This window comes from Nicrophorus vespilloides, unplaced genomic scaffold, assembly GCF_001412225.1.
Source record: "Nicrophorus vespilloides isolate i.1.1-1 unplaced genomic scaffold, Nicve_v1.0, whole genome shotgun sequence".
Lineage (NCBI taxonomy): Eukaryota > Metazoa > Arthropoda > Insecta > Coleoptera > Silphidae > Nicrophorus > Nicrophorus vespilloides.
This window is the reverse complement of record NW_017097769.1, coordinates 99,292-127,014: the sequence shown is the minus strand read 5'-3', so window position 1 is coordinate 127,014 and position 27,723 is coordinate 99,292. Positions and strand designations below refer to the sequence as shown.

Genomic DNA, 27,723 nt, shown 5'->3' with positions numbered 1-27,723 from the left:
AATCGATAACGTGCTCTCATAATGCTGTATATACAGACACATTAAAGTTTCAAATTTCAGTTAACAACCCAAACGTAGTAAACAAGTTTGTAACTAATTAATTTCAATCATCGAATGTGTTGAACGCAGACCCGAAAAGTTTAATCGTTCGAGTAACAAAAAGCGGATTTAATCCGACACAAAGTTTTGGTAAATATTGGTTGACACGTTTAATTATAAATTTAATTAAATCAAATATTGAGACATAAAGCCTCGATAATCAGTTAAACAAAATGTAAAATTTCGAAACAATAATTTTGTTTGTTTGCTTCGACAATTTTTAAATTAATATTTTCATAAATACGTCCAAAAAGTAAATTAAATATTTGTAGTAATAAATTGTTTTTTTGAAAAAAATCAGTATTTCAAATTATGTTTTCTGTTTAAGGCAACGAAATTTACTTGTACAATAATACCTTCGATCAGATGGATTAATTATAGTCCGGCAACCTTTGTAGAGTGAAGAGCAATTTTTAACCAATGGTTAGTTGCCGATCCATTATCTAAACTATGTTTATCCAACCTTTTACCTTCCCCGACTACATTGGACGAGGACATGTTATTTTGGACCACACATTTTCATAAAGTTTGTAAGTTAACGATTTTTTTGTTGGACCCAATTCATAGCTATTTTGGGCCACAAGTTGAACAAGCCAGACCTAAACGTATTATGAAATATTTATGTTAATATGTTTGCTAATGAAAATATTTTTTTATTTAAGAAATAATATAAAAAGTCTTAACAATTGAATAATTGCATAGAAATTATACTGTTCAACAAACATAATCGGCATTTGTTTGGAGCTGCGATTATAGTGTAAGAGCATGTGTTTCTGAGGCTTCCCGGCAACAATTCCCATTTTATTGTAGTCCGTCGGAGGAGGGTGAAACCCATTGAAGTTGTTTTATTGTCAAGACGTCTCACTTGGCACCCCCTTCGTTTCGCAACCCCTCTCAAGCAACGAAACGGCCGTAATTCCAGGAGAGAAACAAGCAGGAAGAAATTATGAGGTTTTGTCTAAGTGCTCCGAGCTATTAAAGCCGCCAGTTTTAGATTACTTCTCGTGTCATGGAGACGGCAGTCTCTGGTATCCATTACAATCCGCAGAAGAAAACTTTTAACTACCTCGAAAATAATTATCGTTTCGGTTTCACATCTCTGGGAAGGATGGATGAATGAGGAGGGAAAACGCGGATCCTCTGCATGTCCATTAATTTAATTAAGTCCGTTTGGCTTTTGCGAAGGTCAACATTCCGGGGAACTTGAAAGGGTACACGGTATGATGTGTATGTGTAGGAGGGCATTGGAAGCTTCAGATCTGAAGGGCCCTGCTGTGTTCTTTTTTGAACGTTGCCGCTGCAACGGACCCCAACTGTAAACGCGACTCCCTGGGGGATCAAATCCGAATGGGGGAAAAGCAGACAGAAACGTGACCCACTACTGAAAGCTGGATAATCGATAGATTACAACACGTATACCAACAGAAAAATCACCTGGATTACATTACATGTGTCTGACCATTTCAATAACGTTGACCCTTTGTAGATCAAATTACTATTATTTTAGTTAATTGGAATTTACGCTTAGATAGATTACATATTACAGGAAATTAAACAAAATTTACATTATTTTTACATTTTTTAAACCAATTGAAAACAAACTGAGTGAAGTGAAATTAAAGAATATTTTTAAATTAATTACCTCAACTTCTTGGGAGATCTGCAAACATTACTCAATTATTTTGCAACCTTCATTATTGACTTTTGACAGTTTTTTTACAATTATATACAAGGAATAACAATTTGATTTACAAAATAAATTGAACCAAAAGTAAAACTAAACAAATCTGTATTTTAGTCAATACAATTATTAGACTATTTTTACTATTTTTTTTTTCAATATTCAAAATTATGATTATATCACTTAAACTGTCAATGTAAACTAAAACTTGAATTTGTCCATAACAATATTTTTAATCCGTAAGATTTATATTGAAGATCTCATTTTTTCATAAATGCGACTCTTCGTTGAGTTAAGTGAGGCTCCCGTTGACATTTTAAATTAGTGTATTTACTACTACATAACTATGGTGTGGCTCTTTAATATATGATAAACCGAATTGTGGCTCTCATTAACCGCATAAGTACCCACCTGTAAATTATAACAATTAAAATACAACAACAAAAATAGGAGAAATTGTACGATTTTAAAAGTTTCTTAATTGTTTTCTATAATAATTTAAAAATACTAGTAAAAAATATAGAATATACTTTGTAGGAAAACCTTCTGAAATTGTAAATCACTAAAATTTTAAACTATTCATTAGAAAAAGATAATATAAATCTATTACGCAGTATTTATAATATTGAATTATATAATTTAAAATAAAATAAATGTACCTGTAAATCATAATACTCACAATTAGGACATTCATTAAAAGTATTATTACAGTTTCATTCATCTACATTTAATTGAAAATTTAAATTGGACGAAGGGATTTGAATTTAAGCTACATTATTATTATTTTTTGTTCGCTCGAAAATTGTATTACGCCGAAATTACGTAAATATACATTTATATTTCTACCGGTTTGTGCAGATTCGTAACGCGTAACGAGTCATTTGTATTAAGGGAGGAACGCAAATGGAATCGGTGTGGGCCCTCCAAGTTTGCACCAAATCTCATTACAACGAAAATTCCCCCCGAATTTTACTTTCTTTTACGTCCGTTTCACCTCCTCCCAACACTCCCGTTTTGCGCTTTCCTCATCGCATTCATTCCGAATCGTTGCTGGGGAGGGCGAAGCACAAAACACCTGCAACACAAATCCATCCCCTCGTGCAATTTTTCTTTCCTCGCCCTTGGGGACAAACTCCATCGACACATTCGATTCTACTCAAGTGTCTCATTCAATATTCGTCAATTGCCATTACGAATTCGATTATTTATTTGTTGGATTTCAATTAAAATATTATTATCACAAGAAAATTTCTACAGTTATGTTATATAATTGATTTTTTTATATGACTATTATTATAAATTTAATTATTAAATAAATATAGGTTAATTTTCTTTATACTTCTTCCAATACAGATTCACTGGTAGATGGAAAAATTTCATCGTTCATTTCTACCAAATCATTAGTTTCTGATGCCTATACTATATCATCAAAAATACTGGTTAACCAATTCTTTTACATATTTAACGATGGAGAGAATGTTTGAAACTGGCCATAAAGTTTCATTGTTAAAAGTCCATTCATAATATTATCTGAGATTAAAACGTGAATCCTAGTAGTCGAGATTATAAAGATCAGCTATTTTGTGGGGAGTGAAATGTCGGGAAGGACCCACTAATGTAATGTATGCTTATTTTCGGTATCATCAAGAATAATTGGTACCACTGACATATACTTATGTCCCTTGTCATATATAATATGTATACAGCATTATATAAATGTAGAAACATTATGTTAACAGAAACTTATTGTATTTGTTAAAAATAAACAAAATCATTACATATTAATCTATCTATAAACAGCACATATGGGCAAACCAGAGCCCGTGGGCCACATCCGTCACGCCACTTCTTTTGATTCGGCTCTAAACAATGTAAACAAAGTTAATCGAATTCGTTGTGTTGATAAACTAATTCATTTCAATCTTTTGATACACATTCTGTCTAAAATTAATCTGTCAAGTTTTCCGGATCTGTCCAAAATTTCCGGATTTTTACTCGTATAGTGAAATACTCGTATAGTGAAACAGGTTTTCCCATATAAACTAATGTAAATTAAGATAATGCGTTCTTTGCCGGTAGAAAAAAGTATAACTTGGTCTCGTTTTTAATGATTTTGCTTTTTATATCTATGGTTATTAAATTTTGGAAATTTAGTGATCAGAATCAGGACAGAATGACGATTTCACATATTTACAGAAGATTATGCATTTACATACATAAATCAACTTAAAATTATATATTCTAGATATATCTTTTAAATTACTTATTTTTTTCTAAATCAATTTTAGTAAAATCAGTTGAGTTGATGTAATTCAAGGTAATTGCATTTAAATAATTACTGTTCTACTTGAATATATGATTCTAAAAATAATTCAAAAATTAAAAATAATCAAGGTTGAAGGTTATATACGGCGGCAAAGAGAATCCAGACGGAGTCGGGGGACATTCATTAGGTGCGATTCATTAGAACGAATGAGCCCGACGCATTCGCCATTAGTTGGCCTCCCTCTTTCAACACGCACATGAATTTAAATTTAATAAAATCCACCCCCATGGTGCTACTATGTCATGCGGGCCGGTACACAGATATAATTTTTTTTTTGGTACTGTCTGATATTAACTTTTAAAAACTTCTGGCGGTGTGGATGAGCCTTGCGTGGGGTTGGGGATGCCTCGGGACGTTAATAAAAGTCAATATATATCATCTGGAAGTCGAGTCCGCGATGACGTGTCCCGTGTGGCCGGGCGCACCCTAATTGACACAGAAGGATTCTCTCTCCGAAGTCCTAATGTTATTACATCGTATTAGCAGATTATAACGTTTATTTAGTGCCAGGAGACAGTTTTATCACCAGACGACTGCATTCATTAAAGCACCGTAACTTCATTAACAGACATCGCCCTTCCGCAGCACTGTACCGGCTCTTTCTCTCTTTTTTTTTTGTAATAAAGACATAATTACCCTTTACGTCGATAACTCATTTTAATGCATTTACCTATAACGAAATTCTGCAGATTATCCTCATTGTTCAAAGCTACAAAGCTTCTTTTATGATTTCACTTCAAAGAATATTATTAAATATTTCTTAATTTTAAATAAATACAGCAATATCTCGCATAGTGCGGATTTACTAGCAAAATAAAAAAATCAATTTTCAATGAAAATCAATGATTTCTTTCTCTTTATGTCTTATTTTGTGATGGTTTGAGTAACGGATTACCCGTGTTATACGAGTTAATGCTGTATAATGCGTTTATTTTAAATCGATTTAAAACTGTTCAAAGAAAAAAAAACATAATAACTTAACATTAAAAAGATTTTCTCATTTTGTAAGTTGAAAAAATGTTCAATTGAGAAATAAATTCAAATGATAACTCAATTATTCAGAACATTTTGATATTTATTGTGAAAAATTAACTAAGTAATCTTTTTGTTTTGTTATTTTTTAAAACTGTGTAATTGTAGTCAAGACATGAGAATAAGTAATCTCTTTGACACCATGTAAATGTGGATTACAAACTTGTATTGTAATTAGATTCATGCTTTTGTTGGAAGGAACGTATTTGTATTCTGATACCTAATCCCACTGAAAGCGTAGATTAACTAATTTTGGAATTCCGGTGATAAACAGAAATAATACACTTCTCTATAAGACTATAAAATCTTAAGAAGTATGATAAATATAGCCGTAATTATACAGATACGATATTTAAAAATATTATATTTTCAAAAAATATATTCCAATCCCATTCATAATTGAAGAATATTAGACAAACCTTATTTATATAATATTAATTAATGATGTACTTTAATTGAAATTGATTTATATTATTTTTCATTGTGTTTTGAAGGTCAATAGGCCTTAGTAACAGATTTATTTACGATAAAAGAACTTTAATTTAAAAGCTTCATATTACAGGAAAAAATATTGTTTTGCTTCCACATTATGCTTGATATGTATCATAAAAGTCTGTCAAATATATCAACTATTTACAAACATTATATTTCAATACGTAATTGTATTTAAAAGTTCAATTTTATTGCCATATGCCTGATTTACATTTATGTATCATATAACAATTAGATGTACCAACTACTATACAATAAGACCTCGTTCAGCGCTGGCTCGATTAACGCGGATTTTCTATAGCGCGGTGTGGTGGAAACCTTAAATAAGCTTAAAATTTATCCGGAATTTCATTGATTCCAAAAAAATCAAAAATATCAAAAGAACCAGGACATTTATTACAAAAATGTACTTAAAATTTCTGTGTGCAAATCTTTGTGATATATAAAACATACATTAATATGCAAATTACTATAAATACAACTTAAAATTTGTTTATTTTTAGTCACGCATTCCCGTTTCTCTATGTGTTAAAATGACCTCCTATAACGCTTCGTCTAGCGCTCTGTTTTCATCAAAATGCATTAAGAGCGCTATACAAGGTCGTTCTGTATACATATTGCACGACAGTATGTAGTTGAACTATTATTTCAGTTTTATATAAAAATATTATATGTGGATGAAGATTTTAAACATTCCAAGTTCAGCATTAAAGTTGTCGTGGACCCTAGGCACCAGTTAAGTAGATTCTAATGTAAATATTTTTCATGGAATAAAAACGATGGTTTTTCGTCGGCCCTAGGCACTGAGCCCAGAGTGGATGAAATAGAATTTGCTCTGAATATCTTGTGGTATAATTTATAACTTTTATATGACCTTTAACCAAACCAACCTTCCATTATTCCCTATTATTTCCATAAAGAACCAAATATACTGAAACTAATTATAGTTTAATTGGTTATTTATCAATCTTTCAATTAATCCATATATGAATATTTATTGGTTATTAATCTGCAATCAGAACCCTCCTATCAATAAAAAAAAAACCTGAATATTCATTACACGATCTGTCCAATTTGTGGTATCATTAACTGATCGAAGAAAATGAAATCCACAGAAAAAAAAAATCATGTTAGTTCGGTCGATGCTTTCCATCCCGTTTTCCATTAAGGACATGATTAAATTTGCCACTTCGAGTCCCGGGGATGTGTAATGTATTTTTTTTTGCGATCTTCGTCCTTCTTTTCTAGCTGTTGGCCATCTTGATGGTTTTGCTGTCGCGGCCGAAAGTTTTTTTTTTTCCCGTTCCATCCCAATTCCGACCCGTGTTTTTCTTTGTGTCCCTGTTGCCGTTGCGGCATAACATGGTTAGGGCCGAAGCCCGAGGACTAACAAAGCCAATCTTCCCGATCCGTGCGGTCTCTCCCTTCTGCACGCCCAATTGACTCCCTCCGGCCACCCCCTTCAGATCCACCACCATCCCTAGCATCCAGACGCACACGCACGTACCATCCAGCCGGAAGTTATGAGAGCTTCATTGAAATTTCCGAACGCATCGCCCCTATTGTTCGTTCAGAATTTCACGCGCATTTACTGCGATCGCCTGCTTGCACTTCAAAGGCATAACATTTATAGACTCCATTTACGGTATTATCACCAGTTGATATTAGAAATATTTTTGAATAAAACATCAAAATGTACTACGATATTTCCAATTGAGTTTTTGTACAATTGCTTCAACTGATCCACAAAATATATAACAGCTTTGAACAATATAAAAACTTAAATTTTAATTTTACAGTTAAACTGTAACATTATTTTTAAATCAATATATTGTGTGTTAACATAAGTCCTGTCACAACAATAGAAAATTACAATAAATGCATAATATATTAGTGACTCTAATGTATTTTCGTCATCAAAAAAAATTAAAAAATAAACGCGAACAGAAGGAGGTGTCAGTCATAAAGACTCACTTTCAATAAAATATTGGTTGTAACGTAAAAGCAAACACAATATCTTGTAAAGTCGAAAATTTTCTTTCGAGTGAATTTTAAAACAGCGAACAGAACTTATGTTAACACACAATATAATTGTACTTATTATACTTATTACTGTCTCGAAAAAAGAAGGATTATCTAGTATAATTGACAATCAGAAACCATACAAAAAATTCACAAAAATGTCCTCAAATATTCTTGAGAAAATGTAATAATTAAATTATTTATTGTAATCAATTATATTTATTTATTTATTTTAAAATTAAATTAAATAGAGAGTGGATTCTTCCATATTTAATTTTATTATTTGCAAATTTTTCTCGACCCTAATTTGGGTCATTTATCACTATTTTAAACAAAAAATTGATAAATATTTTTCAAACTATAAATTGTGACGAGTGTAAAAATTGATATTTTCTGCATTTTATATTTTTATATATATATATTTTCAATTGATGATAAATTGAAATAAAGTAATCAATTAAGTATTTGTATTAAATTTATAATTAATTAATATTTTATATGTGATTATACATGTTGATTACAAGTTGGTAATGTATTGTAATTATTAATTTGAAATTCCAATCATGACTATTGCAAAATACATTTATATCTAACATTACTATACATACATATTCTATAGAGACTCACGTAATGTTGCATTGTATGACAAGTAAATTTGATTAGTAACTGGGTGGAATATTAATTGCATATACATGTCCTATACAATTCTATAATTACATTATTATTGTTTGTTATCAATTATTGCTTTCTATTTACTAACAATAAAAATATTAAAGAAAAAATATTTTATTACAAAAATACTGAAAACTTAACAACATTATTTATAGTTTTTAATATTAGTATATAAAATTATACAATTTATTCCTCAATTTTTTTTACCAAAGTATGAACAAATTATTAATTTACCTTAGAAATATCGTTATTATCAATAGTAGTCATCATGCGGCTCTTTTAATAAAATATTGTGGCTCCTAGCTCTCAGAGTGGTAGTTATATTGGAAAATTCATTTCATTGGTAAAGATAAGGATTGTAATGATAGTTGCGGCTCCCTAGTGGCACTTTGCTCCAAAAAGGTGGACAACATACACATGTTCGGATAACGTACACTTTATTGAAAAATTTACGTTACTTTTGGATGCTAACGCTACTGGTAACAAGAAGCTTATTACGCATTTTAAATCTATAACAAACAATAAGATTAACGAACCGATGTTGATGGTATTTATCAAATATATTTTAATAATATTTGAGAATAATCAAAATTCAATGGTTTCATTTAATATAAACTTTTCATATAATATAAAATGTAACTACAAAATCTCTCAATAATTGTGTAATAATTATTTGTTATAGAATATCTGAAACAATTTCCGGAAATTTGAGGTACTTCGTAAAAATAAATGTTTAGAAATTCTAAAAATAAATACAAAAAAAGTTGTACATTGAAAACGCTTTATTTCAGAAATCAGAAAATAAAAAATGACTACAAAAATATTGTTTAGAAAAATTCCATTTAGATTTTCGAAAACAATGGACTTTCATGATTTCCTGAAAGTTATTAAACTTTTGTTTAAGTTAAGCTTAATAAATGTAAATGAGCTAAAAGTTTGTAAGGATTTTCAGAATTCTGGTTTAAAAAGTACATTTTGAACAATCAGAAATGTTCCACTTTTTCATATTCAAAACATCTATTGTTCCATTGAGGTGAGCGAACCGACGAAAGAGTATTATGTTGGAGTATACTTTAAATGGGCCCCGGTTTTCCGTCCGTCGAGATCCACCAGTCCCCTACCTCGGTTTTGTAGTAATTATGTTAGTTACAGAATGTCATTATCAGATTGTAATTAAAACATGGTGCACGTTCGAAGAGGGGCAAAGTAATTGGCTAATTCTGACGGTTCCATTGTACAACAGAGGGCAACCGCATTGCAAATCAACCCTCCACCTCCCTCCGACTCGTTATCGCCAAGCAAATACGAAAAAGGGAGACCGAACGCAACTATTTCCAAGCATCTCATCCCTTCCGGAGCCGTTCGCATTCGAACTAATTGAAGCAATTATTATAAAACGCGGTCCAAGAATTGTCGCGACTTCAAAACTTCTTCTGTCCTTTCCTCTAGACTCGTTCCCTTCATCCAAGGAAATATCTTGTATTCCTCAGGGCACGCTAGATGATTATCCATCAAGTTGTTTCCTCTCTACTCCGCCAAAATCCCTGCGGGTTTTTCTCCTCTCTCTCTTTTCATCCCCTTTCCCACTCCATTCCACCTCACCCCTCCAGATCCCTCGTTCTGTTTCCTTTGTGCACGGACAAAGTTAGGAACTTTTCAGCGGGTTCTTTCGTAGTCCCCTCTGTCCCTGGGGATTTACCTCCGCGCTTTATGCCTACGTGAGGCGCAAATAAAAGAAACCCTCCTTCGCCAACACCAGCCCACGCATACAATACACATACACACAAAAGCACACAACAGTTCAAATCGAGAGTGTGACGATTTTAATAATGTTTTTCCTATTTTCCACGCGAAATCCAATTGAACAACTTCCATTCGAAACGCCAGTAAACGGAAAAGTAACTGCTCGAGTTTTCCCAACTTCCAACTGGAATTATTGGGATTGGATACAATAGATATACGAGACTAGAATCTAGTTTTAGTTATTACTTAAACTTATTTTAAACTATATACAGCAATACCTCACACAGTGCGGCTAATATAACGGACTGTTTAAAACCGGACTAATCGAGTACTTTAAAACCAAATAAATAAAAACTACACAAAAAGAGAATTAACCGTATAAAAGAAAAAGACGATTATTTATGTATGAAAAAGTAAATTTGTTATACTATTGTTATATTTTAATTGTATTAATAAAAATAATTAAAATTTAGTTTGTAACCGATTTCGCCAAAATCCCGGATTGTTTGAAACCGGACTAATCGAGAATTTTAAAATCGCATAAAAATAAACCGCACGAGGATTAAGTGTATAAAAAAAAACTAATTTATGTATACAAAAATTATTTTGTAATTTTTCAATAGTTTGTTTTGAAATATTCAAAGTAATGAATCCGGACTGATCGAAAGGCAAACTTCGATGCGAAGAATTTCTGTAATTATATTTTTTCGGATGTATATTATCCTTAAAATATTGGAGATTTTGAGATGAAACAGTAATATACTTTTCATGAGAATTTCCTTCCTGAAAGCAAGAAGAAAACCACAGAAAAGGGAAAATCATTTTAAAACGTATATTTTTTTTATTACATTCGTCCGATGGAGGGTAATTCCGTTGGGTCATTAGATAGGTGCTGGATATTTAGTTCATCCATTCCAACTGTCCATTCGACGGAAGTTGGCAATTTGCCGGTGCCGTGATGTATCTACCTAATCTCGCTCACTCTCCACCTCTCGGGTGTGCAGAAGCATTGTTGCCACCCTCGATTGCTTCGTCAGACTGTTTTATAGCCTCCTCTTCCTCCTAACCCCCTATCCGATCCGACCGACACAGCCACCCCATCCCAACTGCAAGTCCTCATTGTCTAACCTTTAAATGTCATAATAATATTTTCGGTTTCCCGCCTCGTCCCTCATAAATGTCACGCGCCTCGTGATGAATCGAAAATCTCGTCCGCAATTAAATAAAGCCCCCGCAACCCCTAATACAAGATCATTAAGGCGATTACAGCTAATCCACATTCTTCATTAAGTGCTAATATAACGCCAGTTCGCAACACCAGACACTGCGTCTTATATTAACAGAGGTTTATAGCCTCATTTCAGATGTTATAACTTTCATATAGATTTATTAAAAATTTAATATAACATTTATGAATTTTTCACATTTATTACAAAATATATTGCTTTGTACTTTTAAAATATTATAGTTATTACATTAGCTTCATATGAGATTTATATCTTTCAAAACTGTTTAATAAAAACTACGTTTTCAAATAAATTAAATATCAATCAATTTTTATATCTTTTAGCGTTTTTCGTTTTGTTCGGGAACCGAATTTTTTGCTAACTGAGGTTATATTGTATTATTTATGTATATAATACATTATTAAATTATTTCGTCGTAAAAATCAATCATTAATTATATCAAAATTAAAAATGCTGCATCGTTTACTAACAAACTCTTAAAAATATGTAAAGTTTTTCATTTTGTTCGGGAACCGAATTTTTTATAAATTGAAATTATGTTTAATTATAAATATAATATTCAATATATTCAAGAAAAACAAACAATAGTTAAAATAATTTTGATATAATGGATTTTCCATAGAATTGTGATAATATAATCATTAATGACGTTATTAATTTTTTAAAAATCCCATAAATCTACTTCCGCAATGGGTTATAAAAACTAATTGGCTAGTTTACGAGCGTAGTTTACGTCAGTGGTTTAGTTCACCGATTTGGTATAAAATTCAGATTGATTCAGTAAAGCGTATAATTAGGTAAAGTTATGAGCGACTTCGTACGTGTTTGTTGGTCGCAGGATGTTGTGGTCTCACGTAAGTAAGAGTTATACACTACTATGTCTGATTAAAGCAATCCAATTTTCCCCGTCCTTGCCATAACGAGTTTCCTTTAATCTTCCCACCAAATTCCATTTGATATAACCCGCTTTTCTGAATCAATGATTTCATTTATATAATTAAACGCGTATACATATTATGAAGTATTATTTCACCATTCGATATTTATATTATAAACTAAACCATGTTTTAAAACCATTACAAAGGTCTATTGACGTTAGGTCTTTCTTCCCTTAAAGTTCTTCCCAAATTTTAATACAGAAATACTGCTAATCTGATTGGACTGAATAAAATTTGGATAATAAAAATATTTTTAATTCTTTTAAAATTTCTATAAATATTCCTACTGTTCCACTGTAATCCTAAACTTCTAGAAAGTAAATCTATAAAGTACACGAGGCAATGAGGAACACATAAATTGTTTTATAAATGAAGAAAACTTTAAGTATATTCTTTGGAAACAGCTATTAAAACCTATTAAAGTTTGTGTATAATTTAAAAATAATACATTTGGATACTTTCATAAAGCAAATTTATATTTTTTTTTTATGTATTTAATCAATAATGGAATATTTCAAAGTCCTTTTTATAAATAAAGAAAACTATGAGAATATTATAAACTGCTATAATCCTGTTAAATTTCATGCAAAGTTCTAAATTAGTCACTTTGTAATAAAGTGATGCGCTAAAGCAATATTATAATTTTCTTATTTTACTAATGATTACATTTTATATTTACTCAAATAAATATATCATATCATTTGGATATTATTTGAAAATTGCTGTAAACTAGTCGTTTTGTAATTAAATGAAGCTCTTGGATGAACTGAAAGCAAATTCATAAAACCAATTTATCTGTTATTTCACATATAATTACATTTTATATATATATACTCTAATAAATGAAGAAAACTATACGTTTATTATATAAAAACTGCTGTAATCTTATTATATTTTTTTTAAACATCCAAACTAATCAATTTGTAATAATCTAATGCATATCCACACAATCGTTTATTCTTCTTCAGTAATTTAAAATATTTAGGACGTAAGGATGTTATTTGAAAACTGCTGTAATCCAGTTAAACTTTCTACAAAGTTTGAAATTTGTCTCTTTGCAATTAAGTAATACACTTGGATTAAGTTAATACAAATTAATAAAACTATTTCATATTTTACATCACTATTGATTACAATGTATATCTCCTCTCGTAAATAAAAAAAAAACATAAGTATATTATTTGAAAACTGTTGTTATCTAGTTAAACTTTCTACAAAGTTTGAAACTAGTAGCTTTATAATTGAGTAATATACTTGGATGAATTTAATACAAATTAATAAAACCATTTTATATTATACATCACTTTTGATTACAATGTATATCTTCCCTTGTAATTAAAAAAAATAAGTATGTTATTGGAAAACTGCTCTAGTCCAGTTAAAGTTTGTCTAAACTAGTCGATAGTCGTAATTAAGCGATTCAGATAGATATTTGTAGAAGTTTATCCAAATCCATAAAGTGTACGAGCACAGAGGAACACATAAATTGCGTCTGGTTTAACTGCACTGTGTGTTTATCGATCGTGCGTAGCTTATCCTCGCACCTATTTCCTTGTCGAAGGAAAAACTGGAGCCAATTTGAGGTGAGGCTTTATCTCCCTATACAAATCCCCTTTTCGGTTGGCTACAATTTCCACTAAGCCGATGACTTCTCAGACACCCGCACACGCACAAAAAGGGGAATAAACACAAGAAGAAAGGAAGAAAAAAGAAAACGCGCGCAATTTAAAGGGATTTCCCTTTTTTTCTTCTTCCTTCGAAAGACAGAGTAATTGCTCGGTTACGGCAGATGAAGAGCGTGTTTGTGCCTTTTCCTTCGAGGGAGAAAACAGAAATATTACATTTCGTCCCTTTTCAAAACAATAGCGTTTTTGATGTTTTTATTATCGTTGGGAAAATGAAGAAGGGTGGGTTTCCTATAACGGGACATATTTTTCTCGCTGTTAGAGGGCATCGACTCGCATCCACAGGAGATAATTAAATTGGCGTAACTAGATCTGCCGTAGAAATAATTAAACTTTCCGTATCCTTGTTACATTGTATATTTGCCGTTTCCGTGCACGAAAGTTAAAAATATATTACCTCGACCCAATTCTCGATTCATTTCCTTCACCTTTGTGTGCGTTTTCAGTTCCACGTATAAAAGTACGAAAGAAAAACTAGGGTTTTTCTTTCCTGAAAATATCGTGAGCCTTATCGCTAACTTCTAAGCTCTCCCCATGCCGCCGCTGAAACGCGAAGGCTTTAACATAAAACCAAGGGATTTAACTTGTTCCAAAGTTATTTCAATTTTTATAGTTTACTTATCTCCGCGACAGCCAATTTAAATGGTACGGGCAATTTGAGGCAACTCACTCCCTACTTTTCTTTCCTTCTTTTTTTTTCGTCCTGTACTTCCTTCCTTCAAATTTGATCAGAGGAAGGACATTGTACGAGACGTAATCCTAAAGCCATGTAAGCAATCGGGATACACGCGTCCCTACAAAAGACGCTCATCGATCACTGCGGATGGCAAAGAAAAGGGAGCCTCACGAAGGAGAAAAAAATAATGGGTGGAGTGAAGCCGGGTGCAGATTGGGTTGCAAATTGGAAACGGAAATTAATGATCGAATACCATCATCTTCTATCTCTTCGCTTTTTTTCTTCTTCTTTCACTTCAACAGTTTTTTTGTAGCTCTTCGGATGTGTGTCAAGTTATTTCGTGTAGACGATTAATCTATACCAATTTTCGTCAGCCTTGAACCTGCAGCTGACAAATTTCCAAGAAAATATTTAATATCAAAATCTATTTAAATAATATCACAAATTGGATTTATATGGATTTCCAGTAACATTACAAATTGATTACATAATTATCATATCAATGAATTGTTATCAAATAATAATATTAAATAACAAAATGTACCTTTTTTAAATAAAATTAGAGTCAATAGAAGTAAACAAATATTTCCATATTGTTTAATTTTTCTAAAACTATAATCATATTATTTACAACAAATATATAATTGAAATTAATGCGTGGGTCGTATAATATTGCTTCAGGGGCCAAATTTGACTCGCCGGCCGGCTGTACAAGACCACTGTACTAAATGATCATGATGACTATACTAAATATATATCTTAACAGCACATCCATTACCATACAAAATACATTACCATCTAAACAATTGGGGTAAATTTCCGTCTCACTTTGCATATTCCATGAATAGAAGGTTTTAACAGTGCATTAGAATTTGTATATTTAGCTTAATTTATGCTTTATTCCAAGAAAGATACGAATGTGTTTATAATAGTTTAACAAATATTCTAAAGGGAATATAGTTTCCTAGTTGTTTCATTTCTAATTGCTTTTATAGCATTCAAATTCAATTGATTAATATTACTAGAATGTGTTTTAATGAACTATTAAATTTAAATTAATTCATATGTAATATATTTTATAGTAAAATATTATTTACAAGTGTATATTTGCAAAATTTTGTAGAATCATATTTCACCTTTAGGTAAAATGTTAATTATTTAAATTATGGGTATATTATTTAACAAATTAATTAATTTTGTGGCCATTATATTATTATATAAAGATTTTAAACAATTTTCACTATTTTTTCCCAAATTCAGCAATCTATTCACAAGGACAATAAGCTGTAGTACTGGCATTGTTCAGGAGGCAACTAAAGAATTGGTACAATCCTTCACTTCGAGCACTTTGCACTTATATCATCCTTAAGTACATAACATGCACATTTAGAAACTATTAGAAACACTTTGAGTCTCCGTCGAAGGCTACTTGTATTGGTCAACCCTGCTGGTTTGGTTGGTTCAGTCGCTGATGGTAGAATGTACTGGTTTTTCTGAACTCTACTTTTAATAACTTGGAGACGGTAAACAAGAAAATTTCATGGTTTCTGGAATACCATGGTGCATTTATGATCAATGCCTCAATGTCTAAGATTAGTACGTCTGTATTATATCAATTATAGGCAGATCCTTAAAGAAGTATGCCTCATATCTATATTGCTCTTATATACATACTAATACCTTATTCTCTATGGATATCTGAGAGTTTCTTCCTAGAATCCAGTACATTTTTCAAAATTACAATACCAATTGCTTCCACTTGTCCTGTAGTTCTTTCAGATCAATCGACGATCTAGGTGAATCCCCAGGTACTCATTCAGCTTGAGTCAGAGGAGAACATGTTTGTCTACACATTGTATAGATGACATGTGCGGATTTAGTTTCATTCGTCTATATACTCCACCTTTTCAACCAGTATTGGATATCATTCAGGCATCTAATTTTACTATTCTAATAATGTAAAATGTATTGAATATAAAATATAAATAACTTTGTATATTGTTTATATATTACATAAAGTAATTAAAATTATTATTATTTGGAATTTGCATTTGATATAATTAAATATTTCAATTAAACAACTTGATATTGTAGCTGAATCAGAAATTTGCTTTGTTGTTGTATTCTAAAGAATTGACAATATGCTGTGTTTCTGTTGGGAATATTCTATCTTGAAATGCCCTCCAAGCATATTTTATATGTATATTAATATTATGTCTTTGATCTTTCAAATACAAAAGGAAACTTTAGCAGAAAGGAAATGAAATAACTTCTGAAATAATACCACTGCAAAGAATCGTTTATTATTATTATTATTACTAATGTAACAGTTAAACATCAAAGTTTGAAAAAGATATCAAGTAATAATATTAAAGATTTGAAATAATATAGAATATACAAATAAATAGAGATAATTGGAAAAATAAGGTTTAAGTCAAAAAAAAATCAAAAAATCTAACAATTATCAAATTTTCATTAATAATAGGTCACTTCTCATAGTCCGGGTAATAGGATACAACGGAACTAATGAAGGAATTAATTACATTAAAAAATAAACCGCGGAAAGGAAACTTGAATGTAAATATGTATCAAAAAAAAATGTACAATTTGTAAAAACGTAAAAATATAAACTTAGAATTGTAACATTTTTCATTAAAAATTAAATTAACTTTTAAATTTTTTATTTAATTCAAAATGAATTTTAATTGTAGCCAAAGTTTATTGAATTCTGCGCTAATAATGGATAAAATTTGATTTCGAATATTAAAAAAGAACAACGTTCTTTGTATTATTTTTTTCCTTCTTGTAATTTGAAATACGTATTTTCTATAAGATGAAATCGTTTTGTATTTATGATATCTATCATAAATCATAAATATTTTGGCTGTTTTTATTTTGAAGACAAATATTTATTTTGATGGTAAAGAACAATTGATTTATAATTTGATACACATTCAATCTCATATGTTTCCGTTTCTGTGATTATTCAATACCAATTTGAGCAATCATCATTTGGCACGTTTCAAATCACACGAAAGACTTAATTGAAACGAATGGTTTATTGATTGTCAATTAGTCTTTTTTTGTTTTATTTCTACTTTTGTCCATATTTTCAACGAGGGTTGTTGTTCATCATATTGGGATGTCCTGATTAGTATCGATTCGTCAACCCCCAGACAGAAATTCATTAATCAGACTAATTGATGTTATTCATTGGTAGATGTAGTATGTGAGGTAATGAAGTGGCGTCCGTTATCAGGCGTTTCGCAATTATGGAATCGAGGCACGATTGCGGAGGGCTCTCTGTAATCACCTGAAGGGGACTGGAAAAAGGGCATCGCTCCTGCAAAGCCAGGAGGGATGCGAAGTGGGATCGGGGTGGAAACGCGCGAAAATCCCGTGGGATTTGACGACCCTCCGCAGAGCTGAGCACACATCCACCGAGAAATTGGATTAAACTAATCGATGACACGGAATTATCCAACAAATCTATTTTGATCGAATAACTTGGAAAGCAAAGGCGAGAAGAAAAAATGTGTTTGAAAGAAATCGAAAATAAGAAAATCGTCAATTTCCTTTTTTCCAATTTAGTTTCGTTTTTTATTTTCTCTTTTCTTTCTTTTTGAACGCTCGTCGAATGCCGAATTGGTTTTTTTTTTCCTATAATTGTTTGGAAAACCACAGCTCGTTTCATTCCGAAATCTGCATTGCAAATTTAAATGAAAATGTTTGCGAAACGGAATAATTCATGTCACCATAGTAGCGTATTTGATCAACTTCTGTTTACGTTCGACATTGTTTATCTTTAATTTCCTCCAAAATAGGAAACTTTATATAACAGCTTCAGATAATGATGGTGTACCATTACATAACAGTTGAATTCATTGATCAAGCTAACAAATCTTGTATGTAAGAGAATACAATGTTGTAAAACATAGCATATTTGTTACATATCCTTCACTAATCCTACAAATTACTGTTTATTTATATTTGAAATAATTAATTACTAATTTATTACATTAAATCAACAAATTCATATAGAGTTTAATATTAAATATTTTAGATTTCTTTATTTTTTTAGAAATTTAATATTTTGTATAAAATAGTAATGATTATTAATAATTGTAGAAATTATTAGCAAATAATAAAAAAATCCAGCATTCTTAACAAAAATTTCCAAGTTGAAACATAAAATGATTAAAACCAATACAATTAAATTTACTTTATTTACTTTTATATATATGCAATCAATATATATTACATTTTTATACACATATCAGAGATGATTAATTCTAGGTTTTGAAAATAAGTTTTTTAAAGAAAATTATCTCATTCGAAATATGGATTTTTACAACAAAATAATCGATTTTTAAAATTAAAATGTATACGTACAAATAAAACAAATACTCAACAAACATATTTTTTTTATTTTTACCATTTTAAGCTTTGTAGAAAAATTGTGATTAAAAACCGGTATTAGAATATTAATTAAGTCAAGTTGATTTCATCTTTCTTTATTATAAAAATATGGGTATTTTACATTATGTTTGAAACTTCGTATTTTCCTGACAAATGAACATATGATAATGATTCTAAAAAATAGGTAATAAATTATAAGTAATGAATAATCGAGAATTCCAATAATATAAAGTTAAATGAACTTTACCAGAAGTTCATAAATGTTTTAATTTTTGTATTACTAACATGGATTAAATCCTATATGATAAACATATTTTGTAGACGATAAATTAACCGAAGTAGAAAATGCATCCAAATATTTATGACTTTTTTAGTAATGCATGTAGGAGGATAATACAAATATGCAAATAAACACATCTCTTTATATTGTCCACACGTGTCTAAAAGTACATACTTGCTTTTTGGGGAATCCACTAACACCTCAGTACGGGGGAAACAACAGCAGTTCATTCCTGTATATAATTAACCAAAGTATTTGAGTATTCTCAAGATTGTTGTTTATAACAAAGTCTTCAAAATACATGTATTATGACAGAAGTAGGCAATCAAAGCTTTTGATAAGAAATTGCGGCTCCCAGTTCTCAGGTGGGTACGTGCGGCTCCCTAGACTTTTTTAAATTGGAAAAAGGCTCTTTCCTCTAAAAAGGTTGCCGAACCTTGTATTACAAAATAACAAAACTGAGGAATGTTCGGATTTGAAAGTAATTTTGATATTATCTAAATTGCAGTATAATTTATTTTTCTGTTGTATCAATGTTTCTCATGATAACAAAAAAAACAGTAAAAATTATTAAAAGAAATAATTATAGAGTGGAGAGATATTATTACTTTTTTTTTACTTTTTTACTTTACTTTTTTATTACTTTTATTAGTACTTTTCAATTGTTTTTAATAATTGGAATTATTAAGATGTATTTATTTAATTTTTTGTTTACTTTTTGATCTGTATAACTTTGCAATTGCAATTATTGATCAACTATTATTAAGAATGTCAATTTAAATAAGACTGTACTTTGATACTGAAAATTTAATATTATTGCACATAAAATACATGAGGTTACATTTTATTAATGCTAAAAATACGTTCATTTCGTGTATACGAATGTAGAGCATTAAATATGCTTTATGAGAAACAAGAAAACATTTATACAGAGCTCGCAAATCTTTGTTATTCATGTAATACGGGATAGAGTAATATAAGAGAAGAAATATAAGGCTGGATGAATGAAATGTATAAATGTGAAACGCACGACGAAAGATATATTTCGCGATTAGTGTGACAGGGAGCAGACGTTACAAGAAATTTATTGTTTCGTGGGGTGCCAGAATAAGTGTTAATATCGAGCTTTCTCCTCAAACCAAACCACGAACGACGCTCGGACCCTCAATCATTTCCGAACAGGGATGACAACCACGAAACTATACATGCCCATCAATATTCATAAACCTAACCTAGACTTTCGGTTGTTTCCATGCGAAAACAGAACAAAGTTCTGGACCAGTTTTCTCCCCAGAGGACTATCCGTTACGGCCACCTCGGAAATAAAAGCTCTAACTTGATTTGGCAGACGGAAGAGCGAGGAAGCTTTTATCCTTTTTTAACTTAATATATAGGATGCGGACGGAAGTTCTGTTTTATTTGAAAGTACATTTATTTGCGCAAGATATTTGTCGTCGCGTGCTATACAGTTTGAATATGAATTGAAATCCTGTTTGCGTTCGAGGAGTCCTCGGTTTCCCATACAAATAAAGTTTGCTGTTGAAGTTAGTTTTGATGCGTCCCTATGGGATTAAGTTTACTTCGTCTCCTGGACAAACTAGATATTAATGGTAACGGATTTAATTGAAATTCTTGTATTTTCCAGGATGGAAGGATTCGATACTGTCGCTGCCGAAGAAGTGGCTGGCCGGAACGTCACTGGTGCACACCAATTCGACATCGGCTAACGCTGAGGTAATTACCATCTTTTCATATCTCTAGCAGTTATTGTAGTTCCATGTTTCTGTTGGAAACGGGAGGATGATGTGAATGGAATTGGTGAGGTGTAAATTTGTTGTGTACACAGAGCCCAGTGTATAATCCTCACGGGAATGAGCGGTACATAATTTTATATTCACTGGCTTTGACACGATAATTATCCGACTCAAAGGGCCGAGCAGCACAAAGGCCCGTCTCATAAATTGATTAACAATAGCGCGCGTTTTTGTTCCAATGCAATAAACATATTCTGAAAAAAGGTTGAACCAGTTGTAGCTGCTTTTGTTAAAAAAAAAACTTGAGTTTTTTTAACCTACTAAACCTGGGTTTCTTAAGTGTTTTCGGATGTTGTTGCGGTTTAATTGGAAATCCAATCGCGGCCAAAAATATCAGAGGTGGATTGAGGGGTTGGAAACGCGAGGGGTTTTAGTTCAGAGGTCAAAGGGTGCTGCTGCCGCCGCCGCTCATCGCACGGCATGCGGGGCAGGGGTGGCGGTAGCTGAGGGGGCGGCGGTGCCGGCTCGGGTTTGCCGCTCCCGACGATCAATACAGGTCGCACAAACCTGAACAATTTTGCTCACAGGTCGCTCACGGCTCACGCACACGCAACATTATCGCATCTATCTCGCAATATATATATTTCCCTATGACTGACGGAGAAGAGCCCTTCTTCTGCCTCATCCGACGATGAAAGGAGCGTCTTCTTCCACGGACCTCGAGAGATCCGGTTGCTGGTAATTAATGAATGCTTGCCGGCGGAGGCACGAACAAATCGCGCGCCCTACGTTCTCTTCGGCAAAGGGCAATTCGATCCTTATCGGCGCGCGAGGTTAATTAATAACGGTGCGTGCGTGTGTTAGTATTTGCTGCGGTCCCCCCTTCGTTTTCGCGAAGGGTTGTTATAAGGACACGTGTCTGTTCCCGCACCCTTACGCCCCTGCTATGCCCCTTAGACCACCGAAAGCAGGCAAAAATATTACTACCTCCCTGCAACATCAATCAATTCCACGCCCCAGCCTACAATCCAAACAAGTAATATTATAACCGTTTTAATAGATATTAATTGTATTAGTTTTTCTTCTGCTATTTTTCATTACATAATATTTATTTAAGAACATACACTAAATACCTTTATTACCTGTAATTTATTTAGAAAAATAGTTAATTTTATTACATTTATAAAAGCTTAATAGACATTATGTGTACTGTTTAACTGCTTCTTTTCTATACACAATTTATATTCAGTTTACGTACATACAGCAAACAGAAAATCACATACTTGAATCACGTTAAGCATACAGTGAGTTATATACATTATGACATTTTAATACACACCTGTCTCATCTTTTATATGAACATACTCAATATTATTTCAGTCAAACTAAAATATTTTTTAATGTTAAACTAATTAAAAATGAATAATTTGATTTAACCAAAGAAAAATATGCAAATATCAAGTATGTTTTTATCAAATACATGATATAAAAGTGTCAACTGATCCAACAATATAGTTGTACGTTGGTATGGATATGTGTACGTTAGTTTGGTCTTAAAGTATTTTGATAACTATGTACGCAAAATTTACTTAAAAATATACACATTCAATAATTAACTTCATTACAACTATATTAACTAAAAAAATGATTATATGCTAATTCAATATCTTTCTTTACTTTCGATGCAATTATCATTTGTATTTATAATAAACTTAAACAAAAAACTTAACAGTAGAAATAGATTTAATTTAGTGCATGTTAATTATATAATAATAAACTTTATTTAATTTAATTATGTAGTATAATTAAATGTAGTATACATTTTATGTCTGTATTGTTAACCTAAAAAAATATCAAATATTCGATCAAAACAAAATTTCTAACATTTCATACCAGACATTATTTAGTCAACTTTTTTATTTAATTATGTAATTTCAGCATAAAATATAATAGAAAAATTCCAATTAATATAAAGATAATTATTATAATTCTCTAGTAATTGATATTATGGAGATAAAATGTCAAAAATAACAATCTTTGAAGTAGATTGAATGTTTGTGTCAAAGGTAGAAAAGTTAGACCCTGTCTACCTTTGATTTAATATTTTGAGCCATCAATTACATTTGAGTAGTCTGAAATTGTAATTTCCATTATATTTTAATATTAATGTCAATATTTTAATTCAATCAGTATGTTTTGTCATTTCAACATTTTTATGTAATATTATGTAATAATAACAATATTCCAATTGATTTTAGTGTCAATGAAATAAATCTTGCACATTTACAATATTCTTTTTTTTACCGATCTGAGAACTGAGAAATCATATTAAATTTACTTGTCTTATGTGATTCACTTAGTAATATGATACTCGCAATTGTATAGTAGACATGACTGTCAATAAAATAATAATAATAACAACGGTTGTTTGAAAACCGAACTTTTCTAGTATCAATCATTTCGAGAACAAAGGTGTCTCTGTATTCAAATTTAGAAAATCCTTCGGTTTCAAAATGAAAGTTTTCAGTTCTTCTTATGAAAGTAGCAAGAAAATATGTCAACAATTTATAAAATTTTATTAAACCAACGAGACAATATTATTTCCATGAGAAATTATATTTATGATTTCGTATTACTGTTAATTTGATAAAAGTATTAAACTTTTGTCCTCGGAATCATATTATACCAGACATTATTTATTCAACATTTTTATTTAATTATGTAATTTCAGCATAAAATATAATAGAAAAATTCCAATTAATATAAAAATAATTATAATAATTCTCTAGTAATTGATATTATGGAGATAAAATGTCAGAAAGAACAATCTTTGAAGTAAATTGAATGTTTGTGTCAAAAGTAGACAAGGGTCTAAATTTAATATTTTGAGCCATCAATTACATTCGAGTAGTCTGAAATTGTAATTTCCATTATATTCAATATGCATTAACATGTGAGTATGCATTGGGTTGCTGCTAGTCTTTGAAGTACCACGATAATGGATTAAGTTGTTATTACAATTTCATATGTAACGCAAATAGGCTTTTAATGGCACAACCCGTGCATATGTAATCATCAATCAATTTAATGAGTGTCCCTCTTATTCTTTTGAAGTCGATAGTCGGATTGATATGAATTTTGTTTAGTGGAAGTAAAGTGGTTGCACGCGACACGCTCATTGTTCGAGCGAGCCCTTTACTATACTGTAGTGCGTACACGGGGCCCTAGTTATATCGATAAAGGGACGGTTTGCGTGACACTGCACCTAATCACGCACACGGCGCCATCGATCCAATGTTATTTCCATATTTTTATTACCAGACGAGCATAGCACTATTTTTATAACCATTCATTTCTGGTATCCACTTCAAATAGATGGTAGTTAAAATAATACTATTCTAATCATCTACTTTTACTTATCAGCCCATAATTATCGTAGAAAAGTATCCTATAATAATTTGTAAATGACGTCAAATATATAGGATAACTAATGCATTCCTAGTAGACAATTTGCTAAACAAATCAACGTCTTACTGCTCATTACTTTCAAACTTCAAACATTAACTATCATATTGAGTAGTCAAATACATGTGTTGTTAAAATATTCATTAATACATACATAGAGAAAGCATCGGAATTGAAATTTTAGTTCTTAGCTCTTTGCAGCAGTTTATTTAATTTTTATTATTGTATTAAGGTTTTGAAATTGTAGTAATTTACCTAACTGACATTAAACATATAGGAATTCCTAGTTAATTCAAAGTTAATAATTTATTATTCATTGCTATTATTAAATTTTTCATTAATTCGAAACTACTTTAATTTTCAATATCTTAGGTTAGTAGTTATTTCAATTTATAGAAGATTAAGTACACTTGGTTCTCTTTTTATGCGGTAGATACGTTCCACAGGAAAACGCATAAAAATAAATCGCACAAAAAAGGACTAGACACACGTATAAAAATAAAGGATACGTTCCATAACCGCATAAAACTAAACCGCATAAAACTAAATCAAGGACTTACAATATACCGAAAATCGCATAAAAAAGGGTTTATTAAATTTCAGAAAAATGATTAGTCTTACTATATTCTTTCTGAAATGTTTATTCATAATATACACACTTTAACAATCATAGACAAGTTTATTAAATTTCAGAAAACTATAATCTTAACATATTCCTTCTAAATTTGTACGGAAAAATTTTACAAAAAAAATACAGAAATTTTTTATGAAAGTTAATCTTTCTTCACATTTTTTTTCTTTAGAATTATCGTCGCTATATGAGAGTCATAATTTGCGAACTGGGTCGAAATCACTTTCATCACTAGAAGAGATAGTCTGCATATCAGATCTATGTCCTGAAGATAATGATTCGTTAAAGTAAAATTAGTCTCAACTTCGCATGTTGATTTTTTCCTTTTGACAATATAATCAGTGATTAAACTTTGCGATGGCTTTGCTATTTTTTTTGTACAATTCCTGATATCCAGAAATGCAAGTCTGAAGCTCGCTTTGAAACTTAAATGCTCGTTCAGAATTATCATCTTTTTCGATGAAATGGTTTGAAAATTTATGTTAAAACGTGTCAAAATGGCCTAAAAAAATGCTTCTTGAAATAAAAACCGCATAACTTCAAAACCGCATAGAAAGTATACGCAAAAGAAAACTGAATGTATATCAAATGACAACCATTCTCATTTTCGGAGAAAATTTACTACAATTTATAGATATTTACATAAAGTTTCATATTTTATTAATAATCTGAGGAAAACTAATGACTTTGTGAAGTAATTTTTAATATATAATGTCAATATTTTAATTCAATCAGTATGTTTTGTCATTTCAACATTTTATTTTAAATGATTTTGAAAAAAAAAAATAAGAAGGAATAGTTATTTTATCTTAAACTATACTTTAACTTTAATTTTAACTATTTCATAAGTAAAATAATGAACAACATTGTATAGTGCTTCAGATAAATGACTGTGTAAATACAATGACTGTGTAAATACAACTTATTGAAACTATTGAAAATTTATTATGTAATAAAAACAATATTTTAATTAATTTTAGTGTCAATGAGATAAGTCATGCATATTTAGAATATTCTTTTTTTTATCGATCTTTTACAAATTGAGAAATCGAAAACCGAACTTTTCTAGTATCGACCATTTCCAGAACAAAAATGTCACTGTATTCAAATTTAGAAAATCCTTCGGTTTAAAAATGAGAGGTTTCACTTCTTTTTATAAAACTAGAAAGAAAATATGTCAACAATTTGATTCATTAAACCAATGAGACAATATTATTTCCACGAGAAATTATATTTATGCTTTCGTATTACTGTTAATTTGATAAAAATATTAAACTTTTGTCCTCGAAATTATATTATAAAAAAATTACTTTATTTTTTATGTAAGAACATTTTCAACTGAAATTTAATATTGTAATTTTATCAAATTGAAACTAACGTTGTTTTAGGAAATTGCTCTATTCAATCTATAATGCATTTTCATTATAGATTACATAAATTATTAATCAAGAATGTTATTTGAAATTTTAAACTTTTCCAACGGGGTGAATTTACATCGATCGATACTATGTACAAGCACAAGGTTGTTACCTCTCCACATCCTCTTCCCTTGTGCACTTCACTTTCAACACCTCTCAACCCCGTTCGCGCCGTGTATTAAAGGAAACAGGGCACTCCAGCAGAGTCAAATTTCTGCATAAGCCTAGATCCCTAGACTAGGCGAATCCTCCCCATCTTCCATCCCTCGGTACCTATCTAAATTTATGAGTTTTATACGAGCTTTGTGCATTCTGTTATTGTTCGTCCGGGGCTTTCTATCTATATTAATTAATATACAATGCAAATTGTGCCGGTGCGGATGCTATTATGATGGGAGGCCCCGCGGGGTGGCCCCTCACTGCAGAACGAAAACCCACCCTCAGTTCACCCCAACACTCTGTGTGAACTTTGCTGCTGGTGATACATACAATGGAAACAGAGGCATGACACACCGTCAGTCCCTCCGGAACGGAACAGAACGCAACGGAACGGATGGGACGATAACTCTAATCGTATCCGCTAAAATTTCAGAACAATACCATTGATGTGCACACACACAAAACCTAAACAACTTCCTTTTATCACCCATTTATACATTAATACTCTTCAGCTTAGCATAAGCACAATGTTACTAACTAACATTGATTCAAAGTTGGATATTTATATAATCGTTGCCTATTACTAATCCTTAGTATTTCAACACTAGATAAACTTCATAAATACCATAAATTATCATAGGAACACAATACACACATAACCTTAACTTCAACTCTAATTCATGTATGGCAATACTCAACCTAAGGTATACATTGACGTCATCTTTGTTCTAAGATCATTAAATTATTAACTAACTAACTAACTATGTAATTTTCAGGTAGAAAACTCACAAAATATTTACATAATTGGCAATAATATTATTAAACAAGTTAAAATATAAGTAAAATCCCAAGTTTACTGATATAAATAGAATTTTCATTTATTTTTTTAGAATTTATTTTTATTTTATTCAATAAAAATTTAGTTTTTTTTTGAAAATTTATGAAATTGATATTTGAATATTTTTAAACAAAATTAAGTAATCT

At 30.7% G+C, this 27,723-nt stretch overlaps 1 protein-coding gene across 1 annotated transcript in view; it reads left to right on the top strand.

Annotated features, from left to right (window-relative positions):
* The window catches only part of LOC108560935 (vesicular acetylcholine transporter), a 39,745-nt gene that overhangs the window by 5,672 nt on the left and 6,350 nt on the right, over positions 1 to 27,723 (top strand). Inside the window, exon 2 of the mRNA XM_017918661.1 lies at positions 20,958 to 21,046. The gene's annotated coding sequence lies outside the window, so the exon portion shown is untranslated. The remainder of the gene's footprint in view (positions 1 to 20,957; positions 21,047 to 27,723) is intronic.